Raw genomic sequence first — 12,184 nt, 5'->3', positions numbered from 1 at the left:
GCAATCTGCTTGGAGAACCCCCGTATAGTTGATTTAGTATTTACTAATATTGACAGTATAAAGTTGCAATTTTTGTAAATTAGATACTAATGTATCTCTAAGACTCTTAGCTGTGTGCTATAGCACATTGAGTATTAATTTGTAGTTGTTTAGACAATTAAAAGGTAGACACATATGGACAATGTAGCAACTGTGTACAAGAACATTTTATTTTATTCCCTTTAGCGCTCTCTATTCACAGGCACAGGGCCGGCCTAAGGACAAGGCGAGCAAGGGATCCAAATTCCACCCGACCGGAGAGGGGAGAGCTGCAGGAGGAAGCTGGAGAGTCTCCGAACCGGCGCATGACGGCACCGCAGCTCAGCACAAGGTAGGGAGGGGGAGATGTGTGTAGCTGGGGGAGGGGGAGATGTGTGTAGGGGGGAGGGAAGGGGGGAGGTCTTACCTTATGCGGAGTGGACTTCTGCTGCGTCTGTTTTCATGGCGACACACCGTTGTTATGCCGTAACGTCATGGCGATGCACCGTGTTGCCATGACAATTCAACGTTGTTACGCCGTGATTACGCTGCATGAGGAGGGCCCTGCTGCCAGCATGTCGCCTTGGGCCCCGCCAGAGGTAAAGCTGGCTCTGGACTACCCTATTTTATTTGTATTTCGCATTAAAAGTGTTCAATTCTATTCATCCACTCACCTGGTATCTGGGAGTCTATGTGCCAAATTGAGGGATTTCTATCTCTCCTTGAGTTTGTGCTTATTACCCTATTCCACTTTGCGCACCTCCCATCATTCACAAAAACTTGACTTAGCTGAGCAAGACTGGAAAGAATAAAAGCGAACCTCCTTTCAGCTTATCTCGTCTCTTCTTTTTCAACCAATCTGTAGACATCTCATTTACTTCAAATTCTTCCTCACAATTTATTTCACATTCATGTTTTGTCTGTCACTGTACGTAATGTTTTCTATGTTGTTTATACCCACTGTGAACTTACATTATGTTCCTGGAAAGATGTCCTCAGCCATAATGGGGACATTATGAAGATGTCAACAGAAGTCGGTAATAATATATTTCTTTTCTGCCTAATCCATTTCCCATCTCATTCTGTAACCCTATCTTTATTTTAAAATAATAAACAAAAAGTTCAAAAAGACATTTAAATATATTTTCAATTTTAGGTCCATAAAGCACAGAAAACATTGCAACAGAACGGGTCTCACCATAACCCACACAGAGAATATGTCTACATTTCCACTGTGCAGTGATCATCAGGGCTCAGTAATAAATCATTTATTTGCTATCGTGTCTGTTTTTAGAGTGCCCTCAAATGTATTTTGATATGGTTGATTTCACTATAATAGCAGTAATGATAACAGCAACAACAACTTTAAAAATTGAAATTTTACAGACATAGCCCGTGCGAGGTGTGAGAGGCACAGGGAGATAAAGGGATTTTACCTAAAGCAACAAGGAGCTGACACTGGGAATTGAACCTTGTTCCCCTAATGGCGCTATATAAATAAAGACATACCATACAATACAGTACAATCTGTGTCATGGTTTACAGAGTCACTGTCTTCACTCACTGAGCCACGCCTTCTCCTTGGGCTAATGGTCTAATGGTCTAATGGTCTAATGGTCTTCTAATGGACTTCCAATGGTATTCTAATGGTCTAATGTTCTAATGAAGGATTCCACAAAGAATTACTGTACGTGATTGAGACTGGAAAGCAAAGTAAAGGAAGATGAATAAGTATGCTTTCCTGTTAATAAAGAGAACTTTGCTATGAAGTACCAATTTACCCTTTATTCCTAATACCTGCAACAGTTTGGAAAAGAGGGGATAATGATAAAGAGACATATATTGCACCCACACTAAATGTTATCTAAATAACTTTATAAGCACTATCAAGATAAACTTTCATAATTAATTTAAAGTACTTGCCTGATTTTTTTTTAAAGGCATCAATCACCTAATTTTAACATATTAAATATATCACTGCCATTGTGGTCCTATCACTCCTATGTGTATGTTGAGGGGTCTATTCCCTATGCCAGGGCTCTTCAAGCAGTTAAACAAAGGGGCCATAGACGAGAATAAATTAAGATTAGAAGGGCCATAAGCAGAGGCGAAACTAGGGGGCACGGGGGCGAGTGGAGCTGCTGCCCCAGTTGCAGCCTTTTAGGGAGCAGGTGGGGCTATCAGTGACAGCGGGAGCGGCTGAGAAGGATGGCGGTGGCCGGGGGAGGATGGCAGAGGACGCAGGGGAGCAGGTGGGGGTGGGAGTGGAGGGGGGGAGCCTGAGCCTGAAAAGGGAGAGAGAAAAATGGGGGAGGAGAAAAAAAGGGGGAGAGGTAGAGAAAGGGGATGAGAGAGAGGAAGGGGGAGGAAAAGAGAGGGGAGAAAGAGGGTGAAAGGAAAGGGCAAAGAGAGAGAAATAGGAGGAGAGAGAGAAAGGGAAGAAATGGGGAGAGATAAAGGCGGGAGAGAGCAAAAGGGGAGGGAAAGGAGAGAGAGAAGAGGTCAAGAGAGGCAGAACGAGAGAGGGGTTCTATAAATAGGGAGGGAGGGGGTGCACTTACCCCAGGTGCAAAAATATCTAGTTCCGCCTCTGGCCACAACTTGCAGGGTCAGCCTTAACTTTGGTGGGGCCCAAGGTGACATGCCAGCAGTTGGGCCCTCCTCCTGCAATGTAATGACGTCACAGTGTAACGATGTCACCTTGTCATGGCAGCGTGGTGCATTGCCATGATGTCACAGCATAACAACGGCGCGTTGACATGACAACGGACGCTGCTGAAGGCTGCTCCGCATAAGGCCTGAAATATAGCGCATCAATGATAATTGCATGTGTGAGCCTGACGTTGATATAGTTGAGACGCACGCGCACACGGCCATGAGCGTTGGTGCGGCAGATCTGAGGAAAGACATGAAATTTGTATTTTTGCGCTGTTGGCGCACCATGTGACACTGTGAGCCAATCACACTGAGGCCTGCCCTTATGACGTCATGGCCACGCCCCCTAGCCGCACCCGTCACCATTTGGACTATAGGCACAAAACACGCGTGTCACGTGCACGCGCAACGCCGTGTGCACGGCCGCATGCGCGCCAGCGCTTACTATAAAACCAGCCTTAGGTAAAACCTCCCCCCTCCTCCAGCTATACACACCTCCCCTCTCCCTACCTTGGGCTGAGCTGCGGTGCGGTTGTGTGCCGGTTGGGAGACTCCAGCTCTCCTGTCAGGTGGAATTTGGATCCCAGCGCCAACAGGAGGAGGGAGTGTGGGCCGCAAGGCAACCACCTTGCCCTGAGACCGTCCCTGGGCCCACAGGAGTGTCGTAATGTAATTAGGACAGATTTAAACTTGTATAAATGCTTCCAAAATGTTGAAGATTAATATTTTTTTATATCTGTACCATTTATATGTGCAACACCTTATATGTGAGTTTTCTTGTGAACAAAGCTGCAGTTAGCTGCCTGGGCAACTACAAGGACATTAGAAGCAGTAGACAGTCCATGGGCCACTTCAGGACCCTTTGCAGACCGCCAGTCGAAGAGCCCTGCACTATGCTGTGAAATTGTTATCATCCGTGCATTACATTGCCAGAGGTGATGACATGAAGTCACAGTGTTGAGTAAGGAGAGGCGTGGAGGTGCAGTGCTGCCATCTTCTGTGGAACTGTTTGTTCTGCACCATGCTCCCTATTCTCCTGCACACTGATAATAGAGGCAGAGGAATGTCCTTAGCACTCCCAGGCACTGCTTGTGTGAATGCTAGTATCATTCATTTGCAGTGGTATAATATGACTTTTTATATAGAGCTACTTTTGTATGCAGCACTGCACATAAGGGAATTCAAGTCTATTATGGGTGTTTGGGCCTTAGGGACTTGCCCAAAATGAAAAACATGGTCAGTGGGACAAGTTTTCCCACTTCAAAGACAATACGTTTACCACTGGACCAGTCATGTTAGCTCGTCTCACGTCAACAAAAAAAAGGTGCCAACCAATATGATTTGGACACTGAGCTACTGCAGATGGAGAGAAGATTAAGGGCTTTTATCAGGAGTGGCTAAACAGTACAAATAGAAGTAGAAGTTGCATTGGATGCAGGTTTTGCCTGATTTATTAAGACAGCAATGGATCCGCTGCCGCCTGGATCTTTTGGTAATACATGCAGGGGGCAACGTCTTGAGTTATAAGCACTTAGTGGATCTTGTGCGGGAAATTAAAAGGAATTCGGCAAGTATATTGGTAGCGGTTAACAATAATTTTAATTTGGTCTGAAATTATGCTAGGGCTAGGTACCCCGGGGCAATTGTGATTTGCAGGTGCAGGATAAACAAGGCCATGGAAAAATTTATAAAAGGTTTGAGAGACAATTCTTTAAAGGACACAGAGTTACAAGAGGCAGTACCTTGTTTGTGTGGGTTTGATAGCACACCTTTCAAATATTGGGTACAATATATTTACTATTGGGTTTGTATGAAGGTGTAGAGGTAGCTGGCGACATGGGGGGCCAAGGACAATTTAGGTGTAAATGTCCTTGGCCGTGGCGGGGTTTTGGTGCCTGCCAGGCATGGAGGGCCCAGCAGGTATATGGATACCTGGGGTAATGGCGCCCTCATTGTGGCGAGTGGAAATATTAAGCATGACCTTTTAAGGGCAGCAGTGGAAGTCACGAGCTACGGTGACGCCGTTGGGCTCTGTACTATGGTCGGGCTGCCTGGCAGGGGTTAAGGAAGAGTTTTGGTAACAAACTCTGATTTCAAATTAAATAAAGCTGTGGCCTTGTTTATCCGCAAATTATGTGTTTGTCGTTCTTTGGTGGGGAGAAAATGGGCATTTAGCTCGCCATGTAACTATGTATTTGTAATCATGTATCCGTCATCATAACACCGTGCCCAGGACATACTTGAAAAAGAGAGGTAACTCTCAATGTATTACTTCCTGGTAAAACATTTTTATAGATAAATAAATAAATGTCCCCTGCCATGTACAGTATAGACGTTACGAGACACACTAGGTGGTTTTTAATAAAGTATGAAACTGCAACAGAAGAGTTGTACAATGTCATTAGACAACGAGATGTGTGCATTTGATCTTCTATTCAGAAACCTGCAAAGTTATAACTGAACTAAACTGTAGCATTCAGAGTATCAAAGGCAAAGATATTCAGTGCGCCACCTGCCGACTGTACACTGAACTGCAACAACACAAATACTAACACCAGCTGACCGCAGACAAGGTGCGTGCGGGTCAGCGTAGTGAGGACGCAGACTAGTTGCGGACAACAAAGTGCCACACCTTAGCGTACCAGCCGACCATAAATGATGCTTTTTCTGTACCCAGGCCCCAGACAGATACACATACACACACACCAAGGACCCAGACAGACACACATACCAACACCTAGGACCCAGACAGGCACACACACCAACACCCAGGACCCAGACAGACACACCCAGGACCCAGATCAACTTACACACACAGGGGACGCATACCGACTCACACACACAAACAGGGCCCAGACCAACACACACCCAGGACCCAGATACTCACACACAGGACCCAGGCACACATGCACGGTCCAGAAAGATACAGACACAGGACCCAGACACACACTCAGGACCCAGTGTGACGGTGAGGGGGTAACCAGGCCATCAATGAAGGTATTATGCCCGGCTGGTTACCTCTGAGCCATATTGTGGGGTTTAGAGTGTCAGCTCTTAGACCCGTCTGTTGTACATGAAATGCATATGATTGTGTGACAATAAAGAATTTATATGTGTTTTACCTTTCCAGGAGTGCTAACCAGTGGAGATTGAGAGGCTATGAGTTTCAAGGTGGGGTTTGCGGTAAAAGTGTTGTCAGATTGTGTCTAGGTAACCGGGGTCCAGAGTTGCTGGCCACCCCAAAAATGTATCCGGGAATCAGGTCAGAAGCCTGACATATAGATACACCACTCCGATCAAAATCCTCCATTGAAAACAGTTACGCGACTCACCACCTGGTTTCCCTGCTTCAGCACAGACCAGAAAGGTAAATGGGGGCATAGGGATATGTGTATCCCGGGTACAGTCAGGGGTCCCTAGGTTAGTGGGGGTCCCCCAGTATATGCCCAGATCACCAGAACCGGTATAGGGTTCTGGGGTGCTCCAACCATCCATAAGGTTGTGAGCATGTTTTTGTCTAAGTCCAGTTTTCAATGTATTTGGAAGTTAGCCCTGAAAATGAACCTAAGCGTTATTTCGTTCTACTTAAAAACAGTTTTCACTATCGGAAGGGCTAGGGCTGCTGAAAATGAAAACGTGTGTCTTTTCAGTCAATCCCTATAACTAAAGGACTTAGAAGAAAAATATGAAAATATGTTTAAGGGGAAATGCTTATGCACAATATATGAGCTGGGGATTTCCAGATCTGTGGTTCCGAGAGACCATTTGGCTACCAAGCTTGTTACCATCAAGTCTGCTCAGGTCCCGGACATGAAAGCCTCAGAGGTTGCCAAGGTGTGAAAGTCATTTGGGCACCACAGTTATACTCAAGAACCCACGTCTTGGGATGAAAATGGCGGTCCCAGACCACCATTTGCCCCAGTCCAGACGGTGAGCACGTGGCTTCTGACTGACAAGTGGCAGAGGGGCCAAGTTGGCGCATACCCTTGTCAGAATACGAATCCGTGCTTGCCCGGCTTAGACTGGCATTGCTCTGATTGGCTGGTAAGGATTTCTCCCACACTCAGATTGGCTGGAGTATTTCCTGAATGAAGTTGAATACTATAAGAAAGCCAGCAGCCAATCCGGACGAGAGATTCTCTGAGATTTTGAGTGCCAAGAGAGCAGCGGCAAATTCGAAATCACTAAAAGATGCTCCGAGAAAAATACCAGCGCGCCGGCTACAGAAATTTTCAATGTCCCACTTTTCGGGCCATGTTCTGAAAAGAGAACGGCTGGGATTGCAAGCCGAAAAGAGTACCAGGACGTTTGGTACTATCTCCCGGTCAAGGGATTTTGGCAGCTCCGAAACAGATACAACGGTGGGATCAGGAACTTCATGCCAATTTGAGTTCCAGGACATTTCAGGCTAAGTCCCGGTCAACCTAAAGTCTTTGTTTTATGGACTGTTTCACCTAGGAAAGGCTAGTTTTGGAGCCCAGACCCCCAGTAAGGGTATTTTCCTCTTGTATTTTGTAATCCACTGTGTGTACGTCTGTTTCAATGTAATTCATGACCATTTGTTTTTGGTTTTGCTCAGTGATATCATCCCGGTATAAAGGTGTACATGCCTGGTCTCCCGTGATACCAAGACAGACACACACATATACACCCAGTGCTCAGACACACACATTTAGGACCCAGTAAGACATACAGGACCAAGACCAACTAACACACACCCAGGACCCAAACTAACATACACCAAGACCAGCAAACATACACACAGGACTGAGACAGACACACAAACACATCCAGGACCCAGACAAACACACACAAGGGATGCAGACACACACATCAAGGGTCCAGACAGACACACATACCGAGGGCCAAAACAGAGCCACACAGAGTCCAGACAGACACACACAAACATATCCAGGACCAATAAAGACACACCCAGGACTGACACACACCCAGACAGACACACACAGACACATCAAGGACCAAGTTAGACACACACATACTGTAGGACATAGAAAAGCCCCATCAAGGGACCAGATATACACACACACCCAGGTCCCATACAGACAAACACAACACACACAGGACCCAGACTGACATAAACACAGGCCACACACATACACACCCAGACACATTAAGGACCCAGGTAGACACACACACACATCCAGGACAAGGAAAGACACACAGGACTTAGAAACACACACCTATGAACTTGTCTTACACACATACAAGACACACAGCCTGTGTTTGTCTGACACACACGCACAAACACAGGACCCAGAATGACGCACACACATAGCCGGGGTTGCCACCTCTCTGGGTTTCACTCGGAGACTTCGGGTTTGGCATCCCTTTCTCCGGGCTACGGGTTTGTCCCAGAAATCTCCAGGTGGGCGGGTGGTCTGGACGGCAGTGAGCAGTGGTGCGCTCACGTCAATGACAAGAGCCGGGCGGCAGACGATTGGATGGCTGTGGTGGAGCGTGCTGTGTCCGCGTGAGCTCCCAAGTACCCCCAATTCGTAAGTTAAATCCTCCTTGACTTTCTTTGTCTCCACTGCAGCCAGCTACAGGTCACTCACCTGTTCCTGTCCTCCATTGCGATGCCACGCTGCTCACCAAGTCACACTCTCACTCCGTCCTCTCTGGCTGTCCTCCTGCTGGGGCTGCTGCTTCAAGTGCCTGTTCCCCTGCTTCAAGTCTGTTTATTTATTACTAAGGTGCACTGGGATTATATATATATATATATATAGTGTGTGTGTATATATATGTAACGGGTTTTCTGGACTGGCCTGACCCACCCAATCTCATATTGGCCCTTGTGGTCTAACCAGTCCCCATTACATGGTAGTGTCTGGTGGTGCACCTGTTGGCAACAGGACTCCTGAGTCTCCCGCATGATGGTGTGTGGGGATTTGCCAACCCAGACAGGCAGCTGAGGTAGTGTGCTGAGTCCTACCTATATCCAGTGCAGCGCCTCCACCTCATCAGGATCCCGGCATCCGCTTGGGGATGATTCTGATGAGGAACTCCTCTGTGGTGCTTCTCTCTGTGCAATAACTCCACACTTGCACACGAGAGTGTCTTTAATCAGGATCATCTTTATTAGTACGGTGGGCCAGCTGCCCTCCACAATGGGTGTAATAAGCCCTCCATTGTTCAGCTGCTTCCCTCTGAAAGGCTCCTCCTTTTCTAATGGAGTTGCTTCAACCTCTCCCCTAAGGAATATTCACCAGCTTCTCTGTCTCTACCTTGTGCTGCCAGACTCACAGCTCTGCATCAGACTACTGCAACAATGTTGCAGACCTCCATGTGCCTCTTAATGAACAGAGGCAGCACAACAACAGGAACTGAACAGACTAACTTTTGGCAGTGCTGTGTCTTATATCACCTAGGAACAGGCACATCTCTGATGTCACTAACCGTGGACACACAGCATGTTGTCACTTCCTATGGGACATATGACACCTCACCAGGGTGTGAGGGCAAACCTCCATGATGACTACTGGCATTCCTGCATACTTACCAGGTTTACTGCCAGCATGAGAAAGAGATATGTACACCAATTTTACACTTGGCTACATTCTCCCCCTGGTGGAACCCAACGACCCGGCTGGGATCTAAATTTGCGGAACCTTCCTTCAGGTAGCACTGCAAAACATAACAACACACATTACAGTACATATCTTTTCATCACAATAACAGATGCATCCTAACGTCGATGTGTAACAACTAGGATTACTCCCTGCTGGAGTATCCATTACTGGTACTACCATACCCTCTTACGGTGGCCTGCACACAGCATGGTCCACTGGGTTTAAAGCAGCAATGCTGTAACCCTCTGGGTGACACTTCTCATGTAACCCGCCAGGATCCCAATCTTCTTCCCCTGATCCTTCCTCCTCATCAGTGCCATATCCCCTATCCTCATCAGTAGAACCCATTTCAAACTCAATTTCTCCCTCCATGAGGGGCTCAGGGACGTATGGGTATTCCAGTCCATGCGAGTGTTTGTACTTGGCTATAATAGCCCTCTCGGCCCGGCTGCTCCTAGTCAGCTCCGCGTTCCCTGCTCTCCCTGGCAACACCCATGACAGGGGTTCGTCTGTGTCCACGGGGTCAGATAATATCCCAGGCCCCATAGGCTCTATATTATGCTGACATATCTGAAACCATCGTTCCTGCATCTCCCTCTTCCTCTGGGCCGGTGTAAATTCCCCCACCGCCCACCAATAGTCCACCACGTCCTCTTTCTGTAGTAAGAACTGTGTGCGGTCCATCCACCCCACGTATCCCTCAAATAAGGGAGCCCACCATCGGGTCTCCTTACGTTCCTCAGACCCCCACTCTAGTGAGTCCCCCTCCTCTGTATCCCCCCAAGAAGATACCCCAGAGGTCCTTGTTGAAAGAGGCCTAGACCACCTCTCTTGTTTGGAGCTATCGTGAGACTTAACTACGGCCACATTAGGTACCCATCGGGACTCGGATACTTTTCCCAACTGCCCTCCACCCCTCGACCCACCATCAGAGGCATAGCTGTTCAGTCTCTCCCCAGTCCGTTCCTCACCGATTCCCTGGGACCCTTCCGACACTCCCAAACTGGATGTGGACCCACAGGAAAAGGTGACAGGGACAGGGGCTTTACCTAGGGCATGGGGTTGGGCATAGGGACAGGAAATGGGCATCCGCGGGGTTCCAACCCGCTCTCTGCCTTCGGATAGTCCCGTATCATTGCGAGGACTCTCCGCTGGCTGAGCCTCACCCTTCTCGGCTCTCCTCGCTGCCTGCCAGCTCTTTGTGGTCACAGGTGATCGGGAAGCACTGCCCGATCGCCGAGGCGTTGTGGTTCTCTCTCTGGTCGTTCCGCTACCTCCGCCGGAAGTGACATCATCACCGGAACCGGATACTCCGCCATCTTGCGATGGATCCCCATGCGGGATCTCTTCCTCCACAACGACATCCGCCGCCGGAAGTGATGGTTCTGCTCTCCGCTCCGCTCGGGCCTGGGCTAGGCCTTCCTCCGCCGTTGCCACCACCGGCGCCTGGGGAGGGTAAGGATGTATCTCACCGCTCCGTCGGCTCGGGGTGGGATCTTCTCCTCCTTCCGCGCTGTAAGTCACCACGGCCGTGGGACTCCGCCGCTCCGGTTGTCTCTGCACAGGCGATCTCGGCACCTCGAGACTCCGCTCCGCTGCAACACAGGTAAGTGCTGGTTCTTTTGCAGCACCGCTGTAGTGGTCCGCCGGTAGGCGCATCACCACCGATGTCGGGCTTGCCTGCTCCTCGTCCGATGAAGCAGACTCCGACGCTAGTAGTGGCACTTCCGCAGGGGACTGACGGTGAGGTTCCGGGTTCTCACCGCGGTTGTAGACCCCTTTCTCTCTAGGCTCCGTTGCGATCATTAGGAGCGATCCCCATTCTCCGGGATCAACTGGTTCGGTGCAGGCCGCACGCGGGGCTTCAGCCGTCAGCATGGCTGTGTCCGCTCCCGCCTCGACTACCAGGGAGCCTCCTGGCAACAAATAGGGATATACCCCAATGTCCATCTCGCTCCTTGTTGTGCTTTTTACGGGAGACACTTTGCACAATGGTCTCTCCTGTTCACCAGCTCGCAACTGTGAGCCAGGAAGCTCACACCCAGCTCCTCCCTCAGACAACTCGGGTCTTGCCTGGCAGAGATAGAGACCCCTCCCCCTGGTGAATATTTGGGGAGGGTCCCACAAGTTAATTGGATGCCCCGGCACAGGGGCTGAACTTTTCACAGTCCTGGGAGGCGTGGCTTCAGGTTTCGCGCCAACACCCGAGCACCACTCCTTATTTGGCGCCATCCCCGGCCAAATTTGCTCAGTCTCTTTATCCTTTCCCTCACAAGCAGCACCAATTACAGGGATTACATTCTGTAAGGGTGCGGCCGGCTCACCAGTTCCTTGCTCCGCTGGATTCATGCCCACGGGGCATAATTGGAAACCACTCCCCCGGGTTGAGATTATGGGCGGGTCCCACAATGGGATAGGATGTCCTTTAATTAAGGCCGCACCTCTTTCAGTCCTAGTGGCCGCGGTCACAGCTTTCGCGCCCTTATCCCCAACAGGGTGGGGTTCCTCTTTTGCCGCCAATTCCAGCCGTTTTCTTTCAGCTGCCTTGCGTGCAAAGTACCCTTCCTTTTTGCACGCCACTCCAGCGGCCGGAACTACTTCAGGTAGCTGCGCCGTCAGTGCACCAGTTCCTGGGTCCGCTGGACTCATGCCCACGGGGCATAATTGGAAGCCACTCCCCCTGGTTGAGATTAGGGGGAGGTCCCATAGATTTATCGGGTGACCCAGCACTGGGGCTGAATTAGTCACTGTCCATGAAGGCGCGGCTGCAGCTTTCGCGCCATACCCCCCATCAGGGCGGGGTTTTCCTGTTGGCGCCACTCCTGGCCAACTCCCTGCAAGTTTTGCATTTGCAGAATTCTCTGCCCTCGGCCCACGCGGTCTCCCAGGGAAGCGGGAGCCGCCATTTTGGGTTGCACTGT

Source organism: Ascaphus truei, chromosome 4 (genome assembly GCF_040206685.1).
Source record: "Ascaphus truei isolate aAscTru1 chromosome 4, aAscTru1.hap1, whole genome shotgun sequence".
In the NCBI taxonomy this organism is placed as follows: Eukaryota; Metazoa; Chordata; class Amphibia; order Anura; family Ascaphidae; genus Ascaphus; species Ascaphus truei.
Note: the sequence above shows the minus strand (reverse complement) of the source record.